The sequence below is a fragment of the Tympanuchus pallidicinctus genome, unplaced genomic scaffold (assembly GCF_026119805.1).
Source record: "Tympanuchus pallidicinctus isolate F22 unplaced genomic scaffold, pur_lepc_1.0 scaffold1, whole genome shotgun sequence".
In the NCBI taxonomy this organism is placed as follows: domain Eukaryota; kingdom Metazoa; phylum Chordata; class Aves; order Galliformes; family Phasianidae; genus Tympanuchus; species Tympanuchus pallidicinctus.
In genome coordinates this window covers 102,542,340-102,568,721 of record NW_026294618.1, presented here as the reverse complement: position 1 = coordinate 102,568,721, position 26,382 = coordinate 102,542,340, and the positions used below count along the sequence as shown (strand labels likewise).

Here is a 26,382-nt window from a genome sequence, read left to right as displayed (position 1 = left end):
ACTCAGGTGCTCTTTTTTAGCTTTCCTGGTCCAATCAAGTTCCATGGCTCATTCAGCTTGGGAATTAGTAAATACAAAAATGAGAGGGTGAATAGAATGACCAAAGCAGTGTGTGTGTGTGTGTGTGTTTGTTTTTAAAAGGAAGTACTTTTTTGCGCAGTACATAATGAAACTGTGCTACTCATTGGCACAGGATGCTGAGGAGACCAGAATAAATCTGATGCAAAACAAAATAAAATTCCCTAATCCCAGTATTAGCGGAGCTCCACTGGTGGTTATTAATGAACTGAGTGGAATCTCCAGTTCAGAAACTTCTGGAGCCATTGATTTTTTTTTCTTTTAGGAAGCAGGACAGAGGAGGACTATGCTTGCCTGACCCTAATGTTTCCATCACTGAGAGATGCTGGAAGCTGCTACCAGGTGTGGAAACATTGTTTTGAAGCAGAATAGCCCTTCTTAATGCAAACAAATTGAAACCACAAGTCAGACCAAGTCCAGCTGACATCCACAGGTCTGCACTCTGACAGGAAGGTTCCCATAAATGATTAAAAAAAAAAAAGAGAGACAGAATTTCAGGATTTGGCATGTTTATACAGAGAAAGCTGCTTGTGCTGCTGATGCATTGAGAAGATGGGAAGCCATGGTAGCACAGGCCTGTGTCTGAGCAGGGCTTGAGTGCAGCACTGCAGCTATGCACAACCACCTGGCTTCTAGTTTGGAGAAGCTCAGGCTCTTTTTTCATATAAGACAGCAGGCAGAGCATCCTGGGTACCTTGTTACCCTTTGTGTTCTTTGTAACATCCTTGTTGTCCTTTATTCTTAAAATCTACTTAGTCCTGGGCACAGCTCCACCTTCAGAGGTCATTTGACCTCAGTGGGAGCTGCAGAGGTGAATGGTGTCCAGACATAAGGTTCCTAAAGTACTGAGCGGACTCCCTCCCTCCCTCCTCTTTGTGGAACCAAATTATTTATCCTAGATGTGGTCCAAGGCGCTAAAGCATGAATCCTGGCCATGTACAGATCTGCTTGATGTTGTACCAGATCTGCTTGTACACATGCACGTGTATCTGCTGACTGAGAGGTGAGCAAAAAAGGAAAGAAAATCACGAGGTAAAGCTGTGCTCCAGCAGCCTAGCAAGTTATGCGAGGCAACAGCATAGCTTTGTCGCAAGTGGGTATTTTAAAACTAAGTAATAAAAGAGATTGCTGAGATAATTGATGTAGATCTGCGGCATTGTGCGAGAAAGTGCCCTGAAGAAAGACCCTGAGACAGGCGGCTCATTCAGATTGTAATTAACTCACAAAGAGCAGGTGAGGGGAGGGATGAGCCTCCAGCCTTTTCAGTCTTATCCTTAAACAAAGACCTTTACAACTATGTGTGTATTAGAGCCTTTGGTCTGCAAGTTTTACTCTCACTCACACCATCATAAAAGATTTAGAGGGCTGTATCTTTTTGATTACTAATTTATGCTGTTTACAGATGGGTAAAGGGAAAAGAAGAAAAGCACTGAAAACTCTTAAGAGCTGTGCTTTCCTGTTAGAAGAAGCTGGTGTTCAGCAGACGGTGTTGTTCAGCCTGGTACAGGATTCTGTGTGGCTAGGGAGGAAGGGCAGACCCAAAAGCAGTATGTTCTTCAATTAAGATAGAGCCCTGTTCAGCAGAGGGCTCTCAGGAAAGAAACTACGGATGGGTATGATGCTGGCTTGGGAAAGTGCCCTGAAGAAAGTCCGATGTGAAGAAGAGCCTGTGCCAAGGGTTTGCATCACAGCTAATTTTGCCCCAAACTGTGAGCAAGGTTTACGATCATCTGCAGCTGCCTTCATCTGCTTCCCTGGGCTAACATGAGTTTGGCCAGGCACAAAAAACCCCCTTTCTTTTCCCAAGTACTTTGGAGCCATGACGTCCTGTTCATATTTCCCAAATGTCAGGAAATCTTTTTGTGGATTTCAGGCTGCCATGCCCAAAAGCAGGGTGGTGTTTTCCATTGACCAGTCATGGGGCTGCAGGTACAGCACAACTGCCATCTCCAGCTCAGAACTGCTGTGCTCTCTGCCGCTCCTTGTTCAGTGCCAAGCCTTAATTTTGATCAGTGGGAGTCAAGTGTCCAAGGGATGTAGGTGCAAGCCATCCATGAGACTCATCTTGGACCTCTGTAACTTGTATTTCTTGCTCTTTTTTCTTTCTTTTGCTCTTAGACAAGCAGAAATCTGACTTTCTTCCTCCCCAGCAATGCAGCTGAAACATCAAAGGTCTACAAATTATAATTCCTTCCATTCACATCTTTTTCCTGGATTTCTTAAACTCATTTCTTCATCTAAATACGTGAACAAAGCCTTCCCTCTCCTTAACTTGAGCCCTGAATGGATCCAGACACCCTTTAAATTAAAATAAAAAACGGCATTGGGATGCTGTCACTGCTTGAGAAAAGCCAGAGGAATCAAATTAAGGCCATCACCATTCCTAATTCACACGTTTGTGGGAAGGAAAATTGAGACTTCAGCACCATGACTGAAAGATAGAGTCCCAGTTTGTCATGTTCTCGTCTTAAAAAAACGTGTCTCAGTGATTTGATAGATCACAGGGATCCTTTCCTCTGAAACAAAGACATAGGAGATGCCTTTTGGCTGGTGGTGTAAAATAGGAGCTGCAGAAAGCCAATTGAAATGTGTCCTCCATTAAGCATGCAAACAGTTGCACTGAGAATGCTTGCTTGAGGTTGAGGTGCTGGCTGAGCTGTGGCCCAGGCAGAGCCTTACTGGGAAACAGTGCCACGTGAATGCTGAAGAATAAACAATAGCAGGGTCCCACTTTAACTATCAGCACCCAGGCGATGGCTGTGAAGTAGGATGCAGGTTATAGATGCTGTTAGTGTAAGTGGGCTCAGCTGCTCTTGGTGTCTGTTGTTTTGCTTGCCAGTATGCACACAGGCTGCAGATGCTTTTCTTTTAAAACGTTTCCCCAGATCCGCTCTCTTTAAGCTGTGTGGAGTTCCATGGAATGACTCTCAGAATTAACCAGCTTCACAAACAATTCACTTTTCTTCTTAAAATTCAGCAGAGCTGAGAGAAACATTTTATTATGTGGAAAGGCTGGCTCTGACGTCTAAGGAAAGAGGAAGGAAAGTAATAAGTAAGTAGATCTCTGCCTTTCAAGTAGTTTAACAAAGCTCAGCAGATAGAGGTCTGAAATTTGCATGCTTTCCAAACATGCTGAAGTGTGGACACACGCACACATAAATGCATGCACTAAAATTTACCCATAATGCCAGCACATGCTTCCCTAGTTCAGAATAACCCTCTTCCCTGAAGGGCCACGTGCACAAAGTTGCCAGTACATAACGGCTCATGTAACTGAATTTTAAACTCCTGAAAATAGCAGCTTAGATTGGAAGTGCTGACATAGGCTTAGTGACAGCAGTGCCAATTTAACAGTTGTATGCACTATGGAGTGTTCTTGCAACATTCCTCATTTGAAAGACAATCTGTGCGTGGTATAGGCTAGTATGGTTAAAAAAAAATGGGGGGGGGGAGGAACCTGTGGTCTTGGCTGACAAACTCTGTCAACCAATGCAATCTGTGCTCCTGATGTTTACTGCTTAAAGCTAAATAGGATATTTAGCCAAATTTCAATTCCTGCTATGAATAAAGCTCAATTTTTTTTGTGTGTGTGTGTGTGTGTGCGCGCGTGTGTGAGAGAGATGATTGCTCATTTAAATGACAACTTTATATATGATAATTACAGTCATTAATGAAGACACACTTACTTTACCCATAGATTATGAGGATAAAAGAAGATCGCCCAAGAATCGCGTTCTGGTATAGACTTAAGTCAATAAGAAAATTAGTCCAAATACTATCCGGAAAATTGTTCTTAAATAATGCCCTAAAGGTTAAAGGAACAATGGATGTGAATACAATGGAAGGCATTTTAAAAGCACACTAGAGGTCACTGTTGCTACTTGAGCAAAAGCTTTTTCTGCTTCCCTTCAGTCACTGAAGAGCAAACGCTTCGAGAGGGAGGGGGGGAAAAAAAAAAGTAGTTCTGTTTCTATATATTACAAAGCGTGTACAGTTTGATATCCTGAAAAAATAAACAATGTATTGATGTGGAATGCATGGCTGTGTTAGAGTTGTGAAACAGTATGTGCTGTATGTACCAAGAGCTTGGAATCATAGGACAATGCAGTTCTATTTTGTGCAGCATCTTTCATACAAACGGCATCCCCAAACACTTTATGGGTTGTAGTATTAAATAATATAGCTTTAAATTACAGAGATAAATAATCAGCGGGAGAGAAATTAAATGTTATGGGCAAAGGACAAAAGAAGTGTTCTATATCTGAAAGCTGTGCAAAGACATAAATTACAAATCAGAGCCAAAGATAAGTGAAGAAGCCAAACAATTAAGCTTTGTAATGCAGGGGAAAATACCTCAGTCTTCCCAAATTATTCATGAGCTGGGTATAAAAAAGGAAGCAATCGTTTTGTATCATAAATATAGTCCTATGCCTGAATGGATTTATAGATATATGTGTGTGTGTGATGTGTGTGCCTCTGTATGTGTATTTATATCAGAGGAAAAAATCCCAGTGAATGCCCAAGGGTGTAGACACTTGCTATAAATGCAGGACTAGACTGTGCCATGTTGCATTTGTGACAGCCTTCAGCAATTAAAAAGGGCTGGTTTTAAAGGAACACTTTTACTCCTTGATATGGTGGATAAAGTCTTACAGTTCATGTAATGAGGATATCAAAAGCAGAAGGTGAAATGTTCTTTCAGAATGCAGCTCATCTTCTCTGAGATCTTGATTACCTCTTAAATGCCACTACATTTCAGCAGACAAACCTGTTTCTCTAACAGCAGCGGAAATTAAATACGAGTGTAAATAATGACAATAACAAACAATGGAAATGAGTGAGAAGACAGATAGATAGACTGTTTTTGAAGGATGCTTTTCTTTCCTATCTTTAAGCTGTAGTTATCCTTTTGTCTTTCGAAGACTATGCTTATTTTTGGATGTGGGTAAAGGTGGTTTCCCAGTAGTGGGCGTTTTATCTGATGAGTCCCTTACGTGACAAAGCCATTGGGATCACAATTACCAGCTCCCTAGGAACAGTACGAGAGCTTAAGATACTTGTTCAGCTATCCCTCAGGTCAGTCTTTCTAAAACGTCCATAGGTCTGTTGACCTTGCAAGCAAGGAACTCAGGGAATATAATTTCAAATAATTCTGTCATGTTTAGTGATAAGCCTTATCTTTTGCAGGCTATCTGCTGTCAGACTGCCCCTTTTATCTATACGTCTGGGGTTTTCAGATATCTGGCAGCCCAGATACTCAGCTACTGCACTGATGGGCTGCAAGATGTCTGGACAGTTGGCCACAGGCACATAGATTGAAGCTCTGTCCCCCGTATGTTGCTGTCCTAGTATCACTCTCTTCTAGGATCTTCAAATGCTGGCAGCTCAGGGTAATCCCAAGAATTGAAAAGAGAATTAAAGAAATAAGAGAACAGCAGCAAGAATTTCTGCTTGTATATTTCCCCATGTAATCTGTATCTGTGTTAAAGATGTGGGCTGCTCTATTTTGTTTCCCAGAGCTGTAATTTCTTGCTATCTTTGCTGAAATAGTTTCCTCTTAAGGCATTATGAATGGATGTAACTTTTAATGTAACTCCACCCAGACCTGCGATGTTTTATATTTAGGACAGCTAAAGCATCCCTACATTCTAAGATGGCTTTAGTTTTAAAAGTGGGGTTTACTTTGGATGAGAGTGCATTGGTAGCTGCTGGGTGACACTGGGTATACATGGTCAGTTTTCTGCAGTGGTGTTTATGGGGCTATAATTTTCTCCTCGGAACTCTTTAGACTGAGAAATGTTCTTCACTCCATACAGTCCTAATGAGTGAAGCTTGTGGAAGTGAAACTGCGCAAGTCATTTAAGGCTAGAACATAGGAACTTGGACAGTTAGTGGTGAATATGTTGAATAAGTTCAAGGCACCCTGATCTTTCTGAGAGAGTGCCCAAGCATTTTGTGGAAACCCAGCTTCTGTAGCTGTGGTTGTGAGTTAAGCTGGATGTGGCCTGGTAAGGGCAGGAGGGAATGAGTAACTTCCCCAAAAATTTCAGTTCTCTGCTCTTGATTTGCCTGATCATAATCTTTTTCACTGACATTTTGGCATTACTCTTTGATCATGTAACACCTGGCATTGGATCCTTGTATTTGGCCTTTATTTGGATACTCTTCTCATCACAGCCAGCAAACAAGAGGGGATCATTAAGTAAGAAAATATATGAGGAGGAGTCCTTTCTGGTTTAGCAGGAGAGATTCTGCAGAGTAAGAAAGACTTGGTAGAAGGTTCTGCATTTTCTTACAAGCCAAAAGATGTTTTACTACTAGCTCTCATGCCTTGTTTATCTTCTAAGCAGCAAAGTCACGTTCTTTCAAGCCCCTCTTCAAATTCCATTCCTTTCGTGCAGCCCTTGGTGAGTCTTCAAACTAGAGAGACAAAAACCCGCGTCATCCCTTCGATCATTCACTTTCTTGGATCCCTACTTATGAACTGTGGACACTTTCTCTTCTTGTGTGTCTAAACCAAGACCAAGATATTGCCTGTGAATTGCTTGAATTGCTGGCAGCTTGATTGGGAATCAGCTGCTGAATGAGCTGTTGACTTCCCAGCCCATCCACCAAGCTTCAAGGTAATTTCCTGATCCTGTTTCCCTCCTGTACTCTTGAAGAGGGAATATATGTTGCTCAGTGAATATGCAGCACCTAATATAATGGCAGCTAGTCGTTACTGCAGTGCATATTGTAAGTGGAAGATGATGTGGCATTTTTAAAGATGAGAGTACTTACTTCCTTGCTGGTCTTTTTTCCATATTTTTCTTCTTTGTCTATTCAGAGGATGTATCTTCTAAATAACAGTGGAATTATGCTTTCTTTATGATGCACACAATGAAATTGTGAAAACTCCCAGTACTACCTCTGTATTACTGAGAAACAACAAAAACATGTCCTAGCATCTAGCAGTCATTGCATGTGAGGGAGAGGGGGGCAGGAAATTAGAGAATCATGTTGCATGCCCTTACTGAGCAAATATTGGCTCTTCAGGGTACTGTGTTATCACAAAGCACTTAAGAAATCCAAATTATTGTAAGTCTGAACCAACCTCACTCCGTTGCTTCCCTGACTCACAGGCTCAGTTGCTAATGTTATTTTAATCCAAGATTTGATCGACAGTGTTAGGCAGATAGTTAGCAGAAGAAAATTAACACATGCACATCTCATGAGGGAGGAGATTCCTATTTTTAAATCTACGTTTAGCTTCCCAGTATCCAGAGATGAGCACCTCAGCCAAAATGCACTGCGCTTTATCTGCTATCAATGGAAACAGCAGTCCCTGCACCCAGACTTAGAGAAGAGGCTTGCCTGAGGTCTCAGGCTTTTTGGTTTGAGGTTTTTGAAGGAAAACAACTCCTATCAGTTCTAATGTGAGGAGATGAAGGAACTTTCAGCTTTCAGCTTCACAGCTTTCAACTTTCCCAGCCAAGTAGGTGGTGCGGTCCAGAATCTGCTTAACAGAGCTGAGATGTGATGGCACAAGACGTTTAAGCAATGTCAAATTTAAATCCCTATTAAAAAAGAGTGTTCTCTAGTCTGCACCAGGCCATCCATCCTGGTAATCTCATTCCATATTTCTTTTGTTGTTGAAAGAAGAAGTAGATTGATGGCGGCACAAATCTCAGTAGAAAGAGCTTGCTCCTTATAAGGCAGGCTTGGGGGAGAGGTGGTGGAAGTGGTAACATAGGATGACTTTGTTGCCAGAGAGAGTTGTGTTGGTGCCATTTATATTTGAAAATCCATCACCCCAGTCATCATTGTTCAGCCAAATCAACTCCATCTGGATGAATGGAGCTGAGGATTACCCGTCAGAGAAAGGCCTCGGTGGCACGCTGTACCCCAGTGCCAGGTGTGAGCTGCCTGCTGCTGGTGGTGGAGGATCTGCATGGACAAGGGGTGGCTGGCAGAGGTGCAGCCGGGTGGGTCTGAACAATTCCTGCCTGTCCAAAGCTCTCTCCCTGCTGGTTCAGCCCTGCCTTATTGTTGCCTTTTAGAGAAATATGGTCGTGATTCTTTACGGTCTTGAATCAATATACAATCTTGCTAGACAAGTGAATGTTCGCTATTTGCACCGCTGTCAACACATGATGTTTAGTGAGATTCCTGTGATGATTTCTAAAGCCTCAGGCTCTGGCGTCACATGAATATAGACTCATCCCTAGCTTCTTGTAAAGGAAAAAAAGAAACAACACCAAACTTAAAACAAAAACCCAAAACCATAAATGAAGGCTTTGATCTACATGAATGTAGAAGACAAGGATGAAAGTGTGGTGCCAATTTGACTGTTAAAAACAATACATGGCAAATAAAAATAAACATGATATTTCTAAAAACTTCTTCAAACTTGTCTCATGTTGACAAGAAGGGGCTGACATGGTCACTTGGAGAGGTGCAAAGCACCATAAAGCCACATTGTGCTGTTAGAGAGGCTTGTGGTATGTAAGTTTCTCCCAGAACAGCCACTTACGGGTATTTAATTGCTAAGTAATGTGTATGACTGTGGATGTCTACACAACCTGTGTAAGGACACAAAATAGGCATTCTGTTGCTGCTTTCTGGTAAAGGCTGGGCTTGTTCAAGGTCATCTGGAATGCTGAAAGGAAGCAGGCAGCGCTGCCTGCTTTCTGTGGAGCAGTTCCACAGATCTCCCTCTTGGCCCCAGGACATTGCTGCTCTCTGCTGCCCTGCAGCTGCTCTCACTGTCCTGGTACAAAGCTCTGCCATCAAAGCTGTTGCAGATGCAGGGATTTGTTATTTGCTGGATCACAGAGAGCGTCAATAAAACTCTAATCCAGAATGGAGAAAGGGCATGTCTTCCCATCCATCTTCAGAACTTGGATGTGAATTCAACCACTCACATTTTAAGTAAAGAGTTATTTATCTCCTGATAGCCCTAAGAAACCAATGAGACTGATAGTGAATGGACCACGTCCTCTGAAGGTATAGGGCAGTCTCGTATTTGAGGCATTTCCAAATCAACCAATATATGCTTAAGTTGATGCAAAGGCTTACACAGTAGTGCATATGTCTGCGAAGTGTGATCTAGAGTGTGGACAGGAAGAAGGATGTGATCATGCCCGTCTTGTCTTTTTTTGTTGAGGTTGTTTAATGTAGCTCTATGGTTTTTTGTTTTTGTTTTTTTTTAGTTGACTTTTTATTTTGGACCCCTAAAATTGAGATATTGCATTATATTTTGAGTCAGACCTTCTGTTACCATTGCTGGAATATGTTTTGGATTTTGATGGAGGAAGAGGAGAAAGGAGGAGTGTTTTGGATTAAGCCAAGCAGATTTTATCTTTCCTTTTCAGCCACTGAACTGAAAAAAATAAAAAAAATAAAAATCAATGATTAGTACTGCCCTAATCTGGAGATATATATTTTAGGGATCACATTATGCTGAATATGTGCATTACGTACTCAGAGTAAAAATCCATGCCATTATTGTGCCTGTTCAGTAGCCACTTTTCAAATTGAAATATCTCAGCCATTTTAAATGACGTTTTTATTTTTGCAAAGACGCTAAAAGCAATTAGAGGGCAATATTGACTGTTCACTTGCCAAATTCCACTGTTCCAATGAAAGCTGCTTTTGAGTTACTGTACACAAGTGCAAAAAGCATCCCAAATCATTTTACATACATTACAAGCAAACACAAAAAGAAATCACCATTTAAAAGAAAAGAAAAAGCTGTTTATAAAAGAAATGCTCGCTCCCAAGTTGAAACCATGTGTCAGCCTAAAGCAATCTGTTAAACTGGAGTTATGAACCCCTGGAAAAAAAAAATAGTTGCTTGCCGGGCAGATGCTGAGACTTGCAATTAAAGCAGAGGCATTGTGAGGAGAGGTCTTGTGATGATGTTCTGTGCAGGGAAAGTTCTTAGAAAAACCCTGGGTGGGTTTCTATCTTCTCTATCATTAGCTCTTGTTGGTTACCTGCTTTAGCTGTCTATTTCTTAACAAGAGTGAAAATGTGAACCTCTTGCATATGACTGTGTGCAAATGACCAGGATGGATTGCATATGATTGTAAAGGATCCCAGTAAACCCATTCTTTCCAGAATTGAAACCTACATCCAGTCCACCTGAAGAGCTATTGATTTCTGCTCTGGATGAGTTTATGCAGGAGGATCACTCTTAGAGAGTTAAGCAAAAGCACAGATAAGTCATCCACAAACTTTTCCAATGAACTGAGACACAAGGTGTTTTTCACATCCACAGGAAAGTATCAGGAGCTCACTACGAGGAAGCTTTTGTCTTGAGTAGCTGGTTGTTTACCCAGGCTGACCTGGTAGCAGATGCCACCATCCCTGTAGGTTGGTTCCTTGCTCCCACCTTGTTCATACTGGGTAAAGGGCCTCTGGTGTCACATTCTCTGGCTATTGTATTAAAATCAGTTGAGTTACGTTGTTGTGTTGTCTACTCCACTATCTGCCATTAATTTATCTTTGGGCTGTGAGCCAACAACTGTCTTCTCTGCCTCAATTCTCATTAATTCTGAGGCCTTGTTACACCTTCTTGGCAGTGAAAAATAGCCTTGCAGCAGAATTTTATCTACACCCATTTGGTGGCCCCTTTTCACTTCTGACACGCTTTTCCTCCTTTTCAATGCGCGTCCTGAAGAGCTTCTGAGAGTTTTGCTCTTGGACCTGTGTTCTTATTACTGTGTTGTCTGCCGGCGTGCATGGAAAACAGAGACTTTATCTGCCAGAAATGAATGAGTTTTTATCATAATGGTCCAAGCAAATGTCATGATTCACAGTGTAAAAGGATCAGCGACGTGGATGAGTTGCACAATAAGTCTGTGTAAACAAAGGACGTGAAGAGGAGGAATGGCTTCCTCTCCTTTCAAGTCAGATGTTATCCTAGAATCAAACTGGGGTCAAATTTTTTGAAATCAGTGGAAATTCACCATATTTTAAGAGGCTGTCATATAACCACTAATTTCTCCTCTCTTCTGTATCTTTTCCCCTTCCACCTTAGGGAATTGAGAGTTTTTCCTTGGACGTCCCAAAAAGGGTTGATATATAGCCGATGTTTTCTGGAGTGGAGAAAACAATTTTCTCCTTCATTTCCAAAGGACAGTTGAGTGCCACACGGTGCACCTTTGAGATACGGGAAAGATAACCCTGTTGAGAATTCAACACAGCCATGCAGAAAAGGAAAGAGAGTTCTTTTAGTGGAATGATAGAAGGACCATGGTTAGTTGGCTGCACTGAGCCACCGTTCATGGGAACGTAGGCTCTATTTAAAAATTATAAGTAAAGATCAGTTAACAGCCCTGCTGAGGACACTTATTTGTCTCTGATCTTCAGCCCAACTGCAATAAATGCAGATCAAATGTTCACCATCCATATAACAACAAGGATCAGATCCAAAGCACATTTCATTTTACGGGGATACCTTGGATCACATGGTGTTCTATTACGTTATGTATGGATGCAGCATTTAAAGGAAAATAATGTAGAGCTGAACATAAAATATAAAATATAAAATATAAAATATAAAATATATAAAATATATAAAATATATAAAATATAAAATAAGGAGCTGCAAACAACTATAATAGCTAGTTGGAACTCTTGATGCAACTGGAGACACTGTCTGAAAAGTAACACCTTAGCCAATGTCCATTAATAAACTTTGTGCACAATTTACAGTGCTGTTCTACATGGTTTTATGCTATCTTCAGTTAGCTATTAACATTTTGAGAGAATTAAAATGGAAAATTTAAGCAAGCCTACTGTCAGGGATTTAAAATAATACCGAAGCTTCTACTGACTTCAGTGGAAATTATAGGTGCTCTTTGGCTCTGGGAACACAGCATTTATACTTTGCTAGGTAATCATAAAGAAACACATTGTGCAGAGCTTCATGCCAGACTCCCCATTATGCTGCAGGAATGTCCCAATTGCGAAAGGAAAAGCTCAGGAACCAGGGAGCGATGTGGTGAGCGTGGTGGTGGGGTCTGCCTCACCTTTGCACCTCTCTCTTCCAAAAATGCGTTTTGACTTGATCTTTTATTACCTGTTTACTGCTTTTACACAGAATCTGTGCCTGATTGAGAGCACCAGGTGGATGGTGGATGGCCAAAAATGCAGTTCAACAGTCCTTTTGCATGCTTGCCACCGAGTGCAGCTTTCATTTATTATATATCTTTCTTATCTATGTAAAATAAGCTGTGGCTTTTCTCTTTCTTTAACAAACTTCCCCACAGTGCCTGTTCTTGCAAGATCTAAGCTTACTAAAATTAGTGAAGATTTTCTCTTCAGTCATAGCCCTGGGAGTGTGTTTGTCCCAAAGTCTCATGCATGGATGTAGGCACTTAGTTCTAAGCACAATCTCTGGGTAGCATATATTCTGTACAAGAACACTGGTGCCTCTGAAGAGAATGTCAGAGAAGGCAATAATTATGGGTGTAAGTGGAGGCTGTGGCATCTGTCTCTGCCTCATTATCCTAGGGCAGTGAAGGACATTTGGGGACAAGAATACAGCACAGTGCAGCATCCCTAGGCTTCATTGATCATGTAAGTAACAAGGCAGAAGCAGAGACACTCCCATCACTATTTCGCATTTCCATACTCCTCTTTCATCTTTCTCCTGCCTGATAACTGATGCAGCAGGATCATGCAGAACTTTAAAAAAAAAAAAAAAAGAAGAGGAAAAAAAAAAAAGATCTGTAGACTTGCTTCTCTTCCTCTCCCGGATCCCAAGGTTTCTCTGTAAGCTTTGTTTTGTTCTGAATGTGATACGTCTCATATTGTTTTATGTGCCAGAGAAGTAGAAGTCTGTGTCTCATCCAGTCACTTGAATGCTGTAACTTAATGATGATGGGGAAACACACACTTACAGCACATGGTTGGTGTGACCTCTTTCCAACACCAAACCAAGCAGGGGGTGAGTCATGCCCTTACTGTACTTATGTCTGTCAGCTTGCTGTGCAGAGAGCCCCAGTGACTGGATCTGAGCTGGAAGCCTGCAGTTCAGCATATAAAATAGGGATGGAATCCTATTATTCCTGACTTAGGGGTGTGTCAGTCAGATTTTTGGGCCCTTACTCAACGGAGCACCAGGGCCCGTGCTTTGCTTCAAAGTGGTGCTCCTAGGCCTTGCTGCAGGGAGGTGACATTGACCGCCTGCCTTGATGCCAGGCTGAAGTAGCTCCTTACTGTGCATTTTATGGGGTATTTACAAAGAGTAGCAGAAAATATTCCACTGTCTCCAGCTGTGTGCGAGACTGCAGAAAATTCAGTGCAGATCCATTTGTCTGGACCAAAGTTGCAGTAGCAGTACTAAAAAATGGGATGCCTAACATTAGTTTTTTTCAGAGGTGCACATGGGCCCTCATCCCCAAAGCACAGAATATCTGTTTCTGTCACAATTGCTGTGTTTTTCATCTGTCTTTGGCAAGTTTTAAAAATGCTTTTTGCGCTGTCAAATACAACCATATTACAGAAAGGTACTTTTTGCAACTAAGGGGAATTTCCTACGGAACTTCCCTAACTGTCATCTATAACCATCGTCAATGACACACATAAGAGAAGGTACAGAAAAAGGATGATTTTTTTTCTTTACAATGAGCATCACTGTTTTTCAAGTGCAAAAGAAGCAGAGGCTTTTCATGCTTTTGATTTTTGCAACTGCCTTCAGTCAAAGTAGACATTGCAGTTGTTTTCTTCTGGAAAAGCTCTTCCACATTTCACCTAGAAAGGGAAAAAAAGCCACAGCTTTAGGTTTGTATAAATATTTGCACAAAGTTAATTCTAGAGGTTGTGCGTGATCATCTTTAATCGCTTTAAAAAATCATAATAAAGAAAAAGTATTTTTCCAAGAACTGTATGCAATTACGTACAGAGTCTGAAGCAGTGGCTTAAATGTACAAGGCTGGTTAAGTACGGAAGGAATGGATTTGGCTCACCAATTTTGAGATGAAACAGAGCTGTTTTTGGAAAGCCATTAGGAGTGTCAGTTTGGAAACCGGCTATCTCTGCACCTGCTGAAGAGCTGCAGTAAGACCAATCTCCATTGCACTCTCTATTTGCTGTGAGAGTATGAACAGCAGTAACAAATGTAGGGGGTTTGGAAGATGCTGCCGAGAGCAAAGTGGGACAGAGCAGAGGTCCACTGGCTTAAAGGGAAGAAGAGAGGGCAGAGGAGCTGAGAAGGGGCCTGCTGTGTGTCTGCAGGATTTTGAAAGCTTGCTGCAGGTCATGGACTGATGCGAGAGCCTCACAGTCCGAGTTTGGGAAGCAGATTGTGATGTCTGGGAATGGTGGAAAACCAATTCTTGCATAGCATAGCATGCATTTCTCCAGGAGCAGTTGTGTCAGCCCTGAAGCGAGGCTCTTACTCGAGTGTGGTGTTGTACAGGTTTTTACCGTGCCTTTAGGGCTGGGTGGTGACTGTTATCAGTGTGGATCATAGTGGTATGAGTTTATTAAGTTGGGACTACTTACTTTTAGAAAACAGTATTCTGGTTCAGGAGCGTCCCTTATGATTGCTTGGTACTTTTTAAAGAGTCAGGAGCTGCTCAGGACAAATATGCCCACCTCCCGCTGTGCTGATGGCCACACAAATCCCAAAGGAAAGGGTCCCAAGCCCTCGCTCTGAAGACAGCTCTGAATTACAGAGGTTTCCCCGACCCTAAGTACTAGCCACCTTCAGGTCCTGTGTCTGAGCAGCTCCAGGCTTTCTGGGGTTTGAAAACTCAATTCAGATATTTGGCCCAGCTTCTTAATGAAAACGGAAAATTGCATTTTGAGCCTCAGCCTTCCTGAAGAGCAGCCCGTGCCAAATGCGAGGCGTCGGAGATGAAAACAAGAATTTGCAGGACGCGGTGTCCCATGGCAGGCAAAGGTCAGCAGGAGTGCTGAGCAGAGCAGGACTGGCCCCTCCGGCTGGAAACTTTGCTGTTTGCTCCACGGCCACTGCGGTTTGAGGCACCCGCAGGTGCGTGGTGGGAGCGAGCCATTTGTTTTGCTCCGAAGAGGATATTTGTGATTAGGGAAATCACCGATTTTATGCACTAGTGTTTTTTGTTTCCTTCTTAAGGAAAAGAAAAAGGGAAAAAAAAAAAAGAAGGGGGGGGGGGGGACCTTTAGAATGCCAAAAGCTTGTCTTAATATTTCACCAAAGTATTTTATAAATGCACGTTGCAAATGGCAGTATAAATTCTCCGCTATGGAAAATTGCTATCTGGTTTGAAACTAGGCAGGATAAATAGAACTATAAAAGGTTACCTGGAGTAAACAGATAGGGTTTCCAAAATGTACCACATGAGATAGATTGGAGCTCATAGTAATCTATTTTCCATGCTTAACATACGCTCAGCATCAGCTGAACTCTGTAACTGAGCTGCCATCTGTATCAATCCTGTTCCTAGATGTCATGGCCCTGTTAATGAAATCTGGAAGTGAAATTGTAAATGGATTCAGTGAATGGTAGATGTCAGCCATTGCGTGATGGGCAATCATCAATCATCCACTGTCAGTTATTTCTGTCTCAGTGAGTAAGCCTTTATTTAAAGCATAAAGTAAGAATGTTGCCAGACCACAGGAACAAGCCCTGAGCTGTTTGCAGGTGCTGCTATTCACAGCTGCCAATTAAACCCCTGACATTTCCATAATGGCCAAGAGGCAAAGCATATGCACTTGATATAAACATTTTTGTAAAAATTAATCTCAGTTTATCAATACTTCACTTTTTCTCTTTCTTTTTTTTTTCCCCCTTTTTTCCTCAGCTGTGTACAACATCCTACTTGGCCTATTGTTTGTTTGCTGTAGAAAGAGAGAAATAGGAGTTGGAAAGCAGCCAGGGCGTTCATTTCCCCAGGATATACAGTAGATTCCAGTGGCTCATTTCAACCCTTAATTGGGGAGGGAAAGCAGAGTCGTGAGGAATCAGACCTTTGGAAAACGTTGCGTGTGCCCCTTGCCCCCCAGTCATGCACACGTGCTCCACCCCAGCGCTTCGCTTTGTACCGGAGCTGGCTACAAAGGCGATGCTTCATCTGGCCTATGCTGCCACTCAAGTCACCCAGCCCAGTGTGGTTCTTGGCTACACCACCAAGATTTTGCCTTATCTGGGTGTTTATGGAGATCTCTGGGTGTGTGGCTGCTCTGGTACTTTTCGTTCATCCTCTGACATCTGAGCTAGGTTGTTTTAAGTGGATTTTAGTTTTTTTTTTGAGAGAGAGATGAAAAATATTTTCATGGAAAAAAAAAAAAATTAGATATTTCTACAGAAAAATAAACTGCCCCATACTGCCACCTGACATTTATAGTTGGAGGACATAAAACTTTTCTGAGGTCCCTTTATTTTTTGCTCTCAGCTGTTTATAGTTCTTTGGGGCTACGCTGATCTGTAAGTAAATACAGAAAAAGAAAGGGCTGCATTCACATTTCCAAGGAGATTTCATCGCATGCTGATTGCTCTGCTCCATTTTGCTGCAAAGCCCAGACAAGGCAGAACAGTGACTGAGAAACTGGATAGCGCTGGGGCATTTTAAAGTTGGCTTCTTCATTCTGCATGGTACTAATTAAGATCACAGAAGTCAAACAGGAATCTAAAGTGTATTTTCATGTATTGTACTATCTGGTTGTAAAATTATGCACTACTGGATGAAATGGATTTCTGAAATGTGAAGACTTCTGTTAACATGATATATTGGGAGCTGGTGTTAGAGGGCTTGCTGGCATGTGTGTATTAAATTGGATGTGATTTTTTGCCAGATAGCTGTGCTGGTATGAGTGCTAATTGTCAGATGCACACTTACTGCTGCAGCTTTTCTTAGCGTTGCTAATTTTATTTCACCTACCTGCACGAAGCCATCCTGCCTTAAGCACTTCCCTGGCAGTGGAAGTGTGTCTCTATTGAGAAGTTGTCTACCTACCAATGTATTTGGAAGTTTTAAGTATAGATTGATCTGTGCTCAATTTGCCATTTCTTTTGTCCATGTAGGTGCCTTGTGAAGTTCCACGTTGCTCCAGATTTCAGAGACAGATGCTGCTTCGTGTACTCAGGACTTGTTTCAACTTCAGCTAATTCAGGTAATTTTCTGGCAGGATTTGCACGCTTCTTAATTGTTGAATGCTTTTTAAAACTTTATTTCAATCAAAAGCATTCTGTGTTTTTAAGATCCACAGATAAAGTAGGCATTAAAAAAGAATGTTACTTTCTAAATAATGCTACTCTAGCTCAGCTCTCTTTAGAACCTCAAGGACCAAACAGGCTGAGCAAACGTACCCAGGACAGATCAATGAGCTATCTCTTGTTTCTTTTATTTTAACCAGAAAGTGGTCCAGACAGGCTGGCTTATCAAAAAAGGTTCAATGGCAGAAACAAATCCCAAGCTAAAAGTCTTCTCTGTGAGGGATCTTTGTGGCCATAAGTTTGTTAAAACTCAAGATGACGGTCTAATCTGTGTACTTTCACGTGAGCAAAAGTAACTCCTAAATGTTGGTGAAATCATGTTGCAGTGCTCTCACATCCGACAGCCTCTGCACTGAGCTAAAAGGCAAAGGTAAAAGGTAACTAACCCACATTAGGCTCAGTTCCTGCACTCTTGTAGATGTTACAACAATAATAATAATATTGCTCTGAGTATGTCCACATGACAATGCAGAAATACCCAAGCTAGCTGTAAACGAACCATTGTAGATACTGGACGCAGTCTAGATGAGACAGCAGAGAACACCGAGAGGACTAATTTACCCTGCTTTTTGGCAGTGTTAGCTCCATATGGGCTAATTTATCCTGCCAGAAAGCAGGCTCATTTATGGCTAGCTCATTTATAGCCAGCCTGAGTACCTCTTTGCTATACTGGAATTTGCAATGTAGACGTACTTTCTATTAAGGTGACAAGTGTGTGATTGTAGGAAGTAAAAATATGGAGGTTGGGATTTTGAAGGCACCTTAGGGCTTCTTCCTAGGGCAGTTTAAGAGGTTACCACCTCCAGTGATCCGCTTCTCAACTTCTGCTGAGGATAACTTTCTACATACCTGAGTTAGTATGGGAGTTATTGCCCACCACAGAGCCTCTTGAGTTTACAGCACAACATTTTAGATTAAATCAGTGAAGAGGGCGTGCTTGCATTAAGACATTAAATGATGAGCTGAATCAGAGCAGAGATATCTATGGGCTGCAGTAGCAGGGCAGACAGCTTGGGAGCTAGTGCTCCCTTGTTGTTCATCAAGCCCAAAGAGAACTGGGCACCAGGTTCCATGGAAGCATCTTTCTGCTGTAGAGTGTAATGGGAGTTGGGTATCTCATTCTCCTCAGATCCACTGAAAAAAAGCTGTCAGCAAAATCTGTCCTCTTAGGGTTGCATAGATCCAAATGTTGCTATCCAGTCATCAACTGTAAAGTCCGCTTAGGTCTCTGATCCAATAAAGAAGCTGTTACACAGACCTGGCTTTCTAGCATGACTCCAGTGAGATTTCTCAGGTGCTTAAAGCTAAATGTATTTTTAAATGAAGATTTGTTTGTTCAAGCTCTACCTCCATTTACTTCAGGGTAGTTAATGCATGTTAGCACTTCTGGTGCAAAGGGAGGCTAGCATTTGGAGTGGGATTTGGCATTCAGGAAGGAAAATGGATACAGCCGCCATTCTCACTTCAACCAGCGCAGTCACGTACGATGTGCTGAAGGCTTGTCTCTTGCTTTCTGCTTCTTGGGCTGCCCAGCTATGATCTAGTATGCTGACCTTACAAGCCAAGGAATGACTTTCATGCCGCTGAATCCCATCAGGAACTTCATGTCTCTTGTGGTTGTCTTCATCCATGGCTAACTTGTATTATCATTGGCACGCTTAGAATTGTGATGTTATGTTTCAAATGTTTCTAAAGCTGAAACACACAAGCTCTTTTATTTCACTTTTGCCTAGCAGGATTATTTCAGCTCCACACATGCAAAACCTCATATTATGCAAGAAATTAATCATATCAGGGCAAAGTAGCTACTGAAAAATTGCCAAACACCATAAACATTGGTCAAAATGCAGGCCAACCATTTGCACAGCAAGTAATTGAAGCTAGGGGTTCATTGGAGCGACGCGTAACTTTTCATTATGAATTAGAAAGCTTTTCAAACATAAAATGATGTCTGAGAAGACTGCACTACCTAAAAGGTTTCAGTAAACACTCACACACACACAAAAAAGTGCTAAAATATGCTGGAGAGATCAATCATGCTTTATGGTTACTTGCTCCACGTAGTTTCACACACATTCTCCGATAAACAATGTCCCACACGCTCTGCCCAGACCCATTATTTTCTTCAGCACCAAAGCATCAAGGGCCAGATTCTCATTTGGTTTAAGTCAGCAGAGCTCTGCTGAGGTTGACTGCTCACCATTGATTTATGCCAGCTGAAGATCTGGCCTGAAGAGTGACAAAAATGTAATTTTATGTTTTATTTATGGGTGTAAAACAATAGTCCTAAAGGGAGCAGATGTTCCATGTCGAGGGAGGAGGTTTATGAAATGCAATTCCAGACACAAAAGCTAATCTCTGTGGTCAGGGAAGGCATGAGGCCTGTTTTACATGATGAACTTTAATTGAAATCTTGCTCTTTTGTGTTCATTTATTTCTTCTATTTGGGAGCCGACAAGCGTCATTTAAATTACTTACCAGCTGCCAAACACCTTAAAAAGCAATAAACAGCTGACTTAAACACCTGGAGAAGGTTGGACAATTTTCACTTGTCCCCTCGGTACCTGCTGAAGTGGTATTAATTTGGTATCCCATATTTTTAATTAAGTGGTCACTTCACTGAAGAAAATTCCATCTGTTTCAGATGGAACTGTGGGGAGAAAAAAGATCATTCCATTTTATGGAGAGTTTTGCAATTGTAAGATGTCTGTTTTTTTTCCATTTTGGAAGGAAAACCAAAGTATTTTGAAATTCTCTAAAACAGAGAAGGGAGCGCCTGCCTCTAAGTCTCAGGCCCCAGACCTCTTATTGTCTCCAGTGCCCAAGCTATTCTCTTTGCGGACCATCTTCCCTCTGTAGTTCCTAAAGTGGAAGTTCATTGTTGCTCTGAACCAGTAGCCAAAAACTGAAATAAGGGAGCTGAGAGAGTGGTAACAGTCTGCTTTCAGGGCTGTCACAGAGTTTGGAGCACCTTTTCATTGTGTTTTCTTTCAATGAGCTGACAAATTTAACTCCTAAACCATGGCTCTGCTCTATAAAGGAAAGTGCGTTCAGCGGTGCACCTTCACTTTGGTTTTATGTGGCACGAGAACATAGCATGGTGAAATGTGAGCTCAGAGGCACAAAATAGTAGTCAGCAGAGCAGTACTGGCTCACATCAAATTAATTTTGGACCGAAAAGTGGAAGGATGAGATTTTCAGCCTGACTTTCCATATTCCTCCCCACACCCATGAGGTCAAGCACAGTGCATGGGGAGCTGGAGAACAAGCTGAGCTTATCAGAGGTTGGCACTGATACCTATGGGGCAACTTCATAACCAGAGGGCAAGTGGAGCAAAACTGTGAGTGCATATTAGTGTATTCTATGAAAGCTAAAAGAGTAAAACAAGATGCAGATTGAGGAAGGATGTGTCTGAAGGATAGGATGCAGCAGGAGCTAACTGTCTCAATTTAGTTGGAAATCCCAAATGAAAGGTATGTTTTTGTTCTAAAGCAGGGTGAGCAGGAGAAGACCGAAGTTCTCTATGAACCAAAATTAGAAACCGAAGGCTGAAAATTGGATTGCATGAAACACTGAAACATCTAATTCATGTTTCAGCAGAATTTTTTGTTGGTTCATTTAAGAAATCTGGTGCGTCTTCATTGTAACACTTTTCAACACAGCAGCAGCAACAACCACAGTTCTCCATTCTAAAAATTTCAAAACGGGAGCTTCCAAGGTTATAAAAACGCTTAATTTTTATTCACCTCCCTGAAAAAGAAGTCAGAACAATAAGTTGTTCAGAACATTTTAATTTTGTTAGGCACGTAATTTGTTCCCTTTCCAGATGCCCATTTCCAAGGGCCTGATGCCCATCATGTAAGGAGAGATGTCTTTGGTGCAGCCTTCACAGTCACTGTAGATTTCCTTAGAAGCCTCCCAGAGCCATCTTGTTCTGCTGAAGAGCAGTGCAGAGAGATTAATGCCAAGGATCAAGTGAATCCCACCCAAATATTCTTGTCCCTAGAGATAGCTGCTGTGTTATACTGAGTAAAGCAGTTCACATCTCTGTGCAAGATGTGCTGCATTTGTGAAAGAAGCATTTATGTACTGAAATCACAGAAGAGTACTAAAATGCTCAAACAGTTGGAAGGACTTAGATACAAGGATGTATGGAAGCACCAAAGCAAGTGCCCACGCAAAGTATGGGAGGAATTTATTACGTGGATAATTATCACAAACAACTGAAGGGGAATCAAAATTAGGGCTTTCCAGGGGAACCTGGGAAAGAAGTTGGGTTGTGATAAAGGTGGAAGTAATTTTCTTATCATATGATCTGTTTGGTCTGGGGAGTATTTTCCAGGAGAAGCAGGCTTTGAGTCATTTCATACCAGAGCTTGGAAGGGCACTTAGAGATCCTTCCTGTCGAGGCAGGGAATGAAAAAATAGGGTCTACTGATCTTATCCAGCCCTCACTTCATTCAGCAGGAATCTGTTCCACTGACTAAACCAGGATTTGGATCAGACCCATTTTTACCTCCTATGTTGATGACTGTCTGAGAAGACTTAGGAAAAGACTGGAGCCCAGGAATGAGGCTAAGAATGGCTTTTTTGGGCTGCTGTAAGGAAAAATGCAAGTCTCCAAAAATCATGAAGATCACGGCTGGCAAATCAGAGAGACTACTTTATAGCTGGGAGCTGAGTCAAGCTCTGAAATGTATTTGCAGAATTAAATGACATTAAGTCTGGGTGTTGCTAATTCCCTTAATACCGTAAGGAAACACTTCTCAAACAGCAGCTATAAGGGCAGCGTCATTGCTTGGCAAGTTTTGCCTTTGCCACAGCAGGGGGATTTTGCCACAGCTCTGCATATCCATCTTATTTTATTTATGTGACCAGCATTTGAGAGTGGTTTTGTTGTGGGTAACGAAACGCAGCTACATTTTGTATCTGATTCAAAAGGAAACAATAATGATAGAAGTGGGGTAACACTTTTGTATATGCCTGAGTGATTCCCTTTGCCTGTTTTCAACCTACCTAACGGCAAGCCTCGCTTCAGTCTACACTGGTCTAATTAATTTGACAGGACTGGAAACTTGCTCTTCCTGTTCACACTTATTATTCATCTCTTCAGAATGCCCTGTAGGGAGTACGAAGCACAATAAAGCAGTATTTACCAAATCCCTCAATGCTAAATACACCTTTTAAGCTGACTCTGCACAATGCCAGCAGTGAGAAGATCTGACTAAAGGGCAGCCAAAGAAAAACAACATTTTCCAGAGCATCGTCTCTTTACACATGACTAGCGAGTCTTAGGCAAGGAAACTATGTGGTTTTGCCCCCCTCCAAATTCTGCAGTAGGCTCTGGGGATCCTGGTGTACTCCTACTGTATCTGAAACCTTGGCCGTAGCCAAAGCAAATGACAGAGTGATCATACTCAATAAGATATGATGTTAGTTCACAGGAGCCACTGGGTAATTTCATACAGGCGTATCTTTTAACCTTTCATCACCCAAATTAGAAACATCATCACACAACATAAAACACATCTGAAAAATCCATCGGAGACAGGAACTCAGAGACATGTACAGTAGAAATAAGCGTTTTGAGAATTAGAAAGTGTTTTGAGAAAACACTGAAATTGAATGTCAGGGTTCCTTTTTTTAAAGAAAATTCTCATCGCAGAAAGGGACCTTTTACAAACACAGGAGGCGATTAAGGAATTTAAGAAATGAAACATGCTTGTTTGCACACACTGGGGAAGTAACGCAGGCATTTCATATTTTAAAAGTGAAAGACCTCAGAAAAAGATTGTCAGCAGCAAGTTACCAGTTGGCTCCTCAGCTGTAATCGTCCGCTCCCTTTGCACCTTTATGTCTCTGTAAGTCTCGCCTTACGTGAAGTTAAAGGTTACGTTTTCAAAGTACCCGAGAAAATTTCTACGCAGCATAGAGCAGCACTGCACAAATATACCCAAATCAGCTCAAAACGAACTAACTCAAAAACCAAAAAGGATGGAATCACGGCAGCAATGCATTTTTTCCAACTTCTTGCTCTTAACCTCCAAACGTTGCTTTGTGTGGCGTTCAGCCAGGCTGAGATGCCACAGTATACAAGTCACTTTTACAAATGGTACCCGGAGCCAATTTTCAAAGGCATGTAGAGAAAAGGGTAGACATTCAGTGGGATTTTTCATGGCAGATGTGAAAATGGAAAGTAATTAGCGGCATAGGTGCGTTTGGAGATTATATTATGGGAAATTATGCTTCAAACTTTTGAAAAATTTGAGAATTGGATTCCTGATCTATTTCTGAAAAATTTATGTTGAGTCATTTTTCCTAGCTCCTGAACCTCCTTGTTCGTGTCGGAGAGCAGCAAATCCCAACATATTTTATGAAAGACCATGCACGCGTACATCACAGGTTTCCTTATTCTCCTGAGTCTTAGTTTTCTTCCATTTATTTGTTGAGCTATGGAAAATTTCATCCTTCCTCCTTTCTCAGTTGTAGAGATCTGTGCCGTTGTTCATCTCCGTGGAGGTATTTGGGACTTAGAGTAGCACACTTTCCTGGCGATGACACAAAACATAATGAAGATAACCAGGAGACTCCCACCAGTTCAGCTTGGTTTTGTATCAGGCTGTAATAAAGAGAGGAATTGGGATCATTGGATTTTAGATACAATAACAGATCAACTCCTTCAGGCGTAGCCCCTCTCTGCTTTGCCGTAAAGAAAAGCCCACTCTCTGCAGACTGAATCTGGAATAAAACCTTGGGTAGCTGGGAATGGAAGGGGTCTCCATTGATTTTGAGGGGAACTACTGTATGAAAAAAAAAAAAAAAAAAAAAAAAGGTGTTCTGGCAGTGGCCTTTGCTATGTTACATGAGAAAGATGGTTCTTGAAACTAATTAATCCTTGAAAAGATCAGCTGACCCATCTCATTGTTAGCAATACATTTTTAATTATTCATTTTAGTCAAGCATCATTTGAACACAAGTCAATTTGCAATTTCATTAGAGTACAGAAAAGGCCTGGGGTCTATTCCTGGTAAAAAGGAAAAAATCTCTGGCAAAATTTCATAAAGGATGTTAATCCTCTAATTAATTTTATGTATCAAGCAAGAATTAATGTGTCCTGCTATTTAAGCAGAAGTCATCTTGCCAAGAAGTGCATTTTGTCATACCTTCCCCTCCAGGAAAACCTCTTTACAAGCTTTGTGGCAAAATACCCTGGCAACTAATGACTAGCTTTGAAGCAACATTCACAGACCATTTGCTTTGATGACATTTGGAGCTTTCTTCTCCCCCCCCTCCTCATTCCAAAGTCTATTGTAAGTGTAGTGCTCTCACTGCACTGCCTTTGAAAACTAATCAATAAAGTAAGATTTGTCAGGTTGCATCTGAGGAGTATCACATCTTTTAACTCCTTTCTTGGTTGAGTTGCTGTACACATTTTTAAACTAAACCTTATGAACAGATTTGAGTATGTTATACTTACCATATTCACAGGCACGCAAGTGTGACGTGCTTCTTTTTCTTCCTTATATTAACTTCAAAAGCTCAAAACCCATGTCAGTTAACCTTCCATAAAACTGACATTCTATGGCCTTTGTGTATAATCAGATGATGGATTGCATGTCAAAAAGTCACAAATAGGGAATGTTTACCTCTGTTACAATGATGAGAATTACGGTATTGCAAAAATGGAAAAAAGTGACTTCACCTCAAGCCAGAGATTTCCAAAGAAAACATACCCACGTTAGCAAATACTGAAACAAATTGCCTGATGCCAATTAGCTCACTAGCATTAGTATAAATACTAGAGCAAGGCAATCTGTATTTGTAGTGGTGGATGGGAGATCAGAATATGGGCCGCAGCGTTTCACCTGTATTGTAACTTTGGACTTTTCTTAATCAATCATTGCTAAAATCTTTAGGTCTGATTTCTCATTTCAATGGCTTTGTGTAATGTGTCTCAACTGTACCTCATCTAATTTAATAAGATGCAAGCTAAGGAAGTACTTAAGTTACTTATCAAGGGTTTCAGATGACACATTATTATTGTACTCAAAAGTCAATATTTGCTAATCATGTTAGTACAGGAACTGATCCAGAGCTACAATTCTTGAATTGCAAAGGCATTTAAGATTAATGAAACCCATCTCCTCCTCACTCAACACACAAACATAGCAGCCCCCCTTCACCCCTCTGCTGGAATGGACAACTCCATGTCTTGATAAGAGAAACCCTCCAAGCCCGAGGCTTTGTGAGGAAAAGCTCTTGAGCTGCTTAACCTTCTCCCTCCTCTGCTGGCCTGGTCCTGAGCCTGACTTTCAAGCACTGCAGTGGCTCGTGTTCAGCTCTTGGCGTCCTTTGGTTTGGTGTTGACACTGATACAACACCAAATCAATCGATTCTACTCTACCACTGCTTTTTGCAGAAGACTGCAGATGAGATGGGGAAGAGCTGTGTGCTGAGCAGACACAGAGCAGCGTGGGCACAGTGTGAGGCAGGCTGAGGTGATGGCTCATCTCATGTTAGTCGTGATTGCAACAGGCTCACACATAAATGGCACTGAGGTGTTGAGCAAGCCTTACTCCACACTGTGGCAGAAGAGCAGTGAGTTGATGCCTTGTTATGCATTCTCATTTTTCTTTCATTTTACATAATGGGAACAGTAAATATATGCTCTGTGTTTTTCTTTCTCCGTTTTAAAGCTGCTGATGAATTTGGCATGGATAGTCTGAAAGATTTAGTGCATTTCCTAGGGCTAGGAACAGTGCAAGCAGGTGATGTGCAAGCTCCCACATGCAGAGCTGCCAGCGCACTCTCAGGCTGGATTTGCAGCCCCTGGGCTCTGCCAGACTCAGGCTCCTCCAGGCATTCTGTCAGCTGCTCACAGGCCATGCCTGCGTGCAAACATGTGCACAGGAGGAGCAGTATGGTGACTTCCTGATGCGATCACATATTTAATCAGAAGCTGGCTTAGAATGAGATACAGATTTGCCTTGAAACAGCAGTCTCCTGGGGTCTGAAATGTGGCTGATCTGCTCCTCATCATATATTACTGCTGTTGGTATACTGGTGTGGTTTTCCTTTATTCCTTTAAGCCTAAATGGTGCAGGTGACATAT

At 41.7% G+C, this 26,382-nt stretch overlaps 1 long non-coding RNA gene across 2 annotated transcripts in view; it reads left to right on the top strand.

The window, feature by feature from the left end:
- Positions 1-26,382, top strand: part of LOC128076344 (uncharacterized) — a 166,403-nt gene that overhangs the window by 122,011 nt on the left and 18,010 nt on the right. For both annotated transcript variants that reach the window (XR_008204357.1, XR_008204358.1), the window contains exon 2: positions 17,078-17,166. This is a non-coding gene — a long non-coding RNA (uncharacterized LOC128076344). The remainder of the gene's footprint in view (positions 1-17,077; positions 17,167-26,382) is intronic.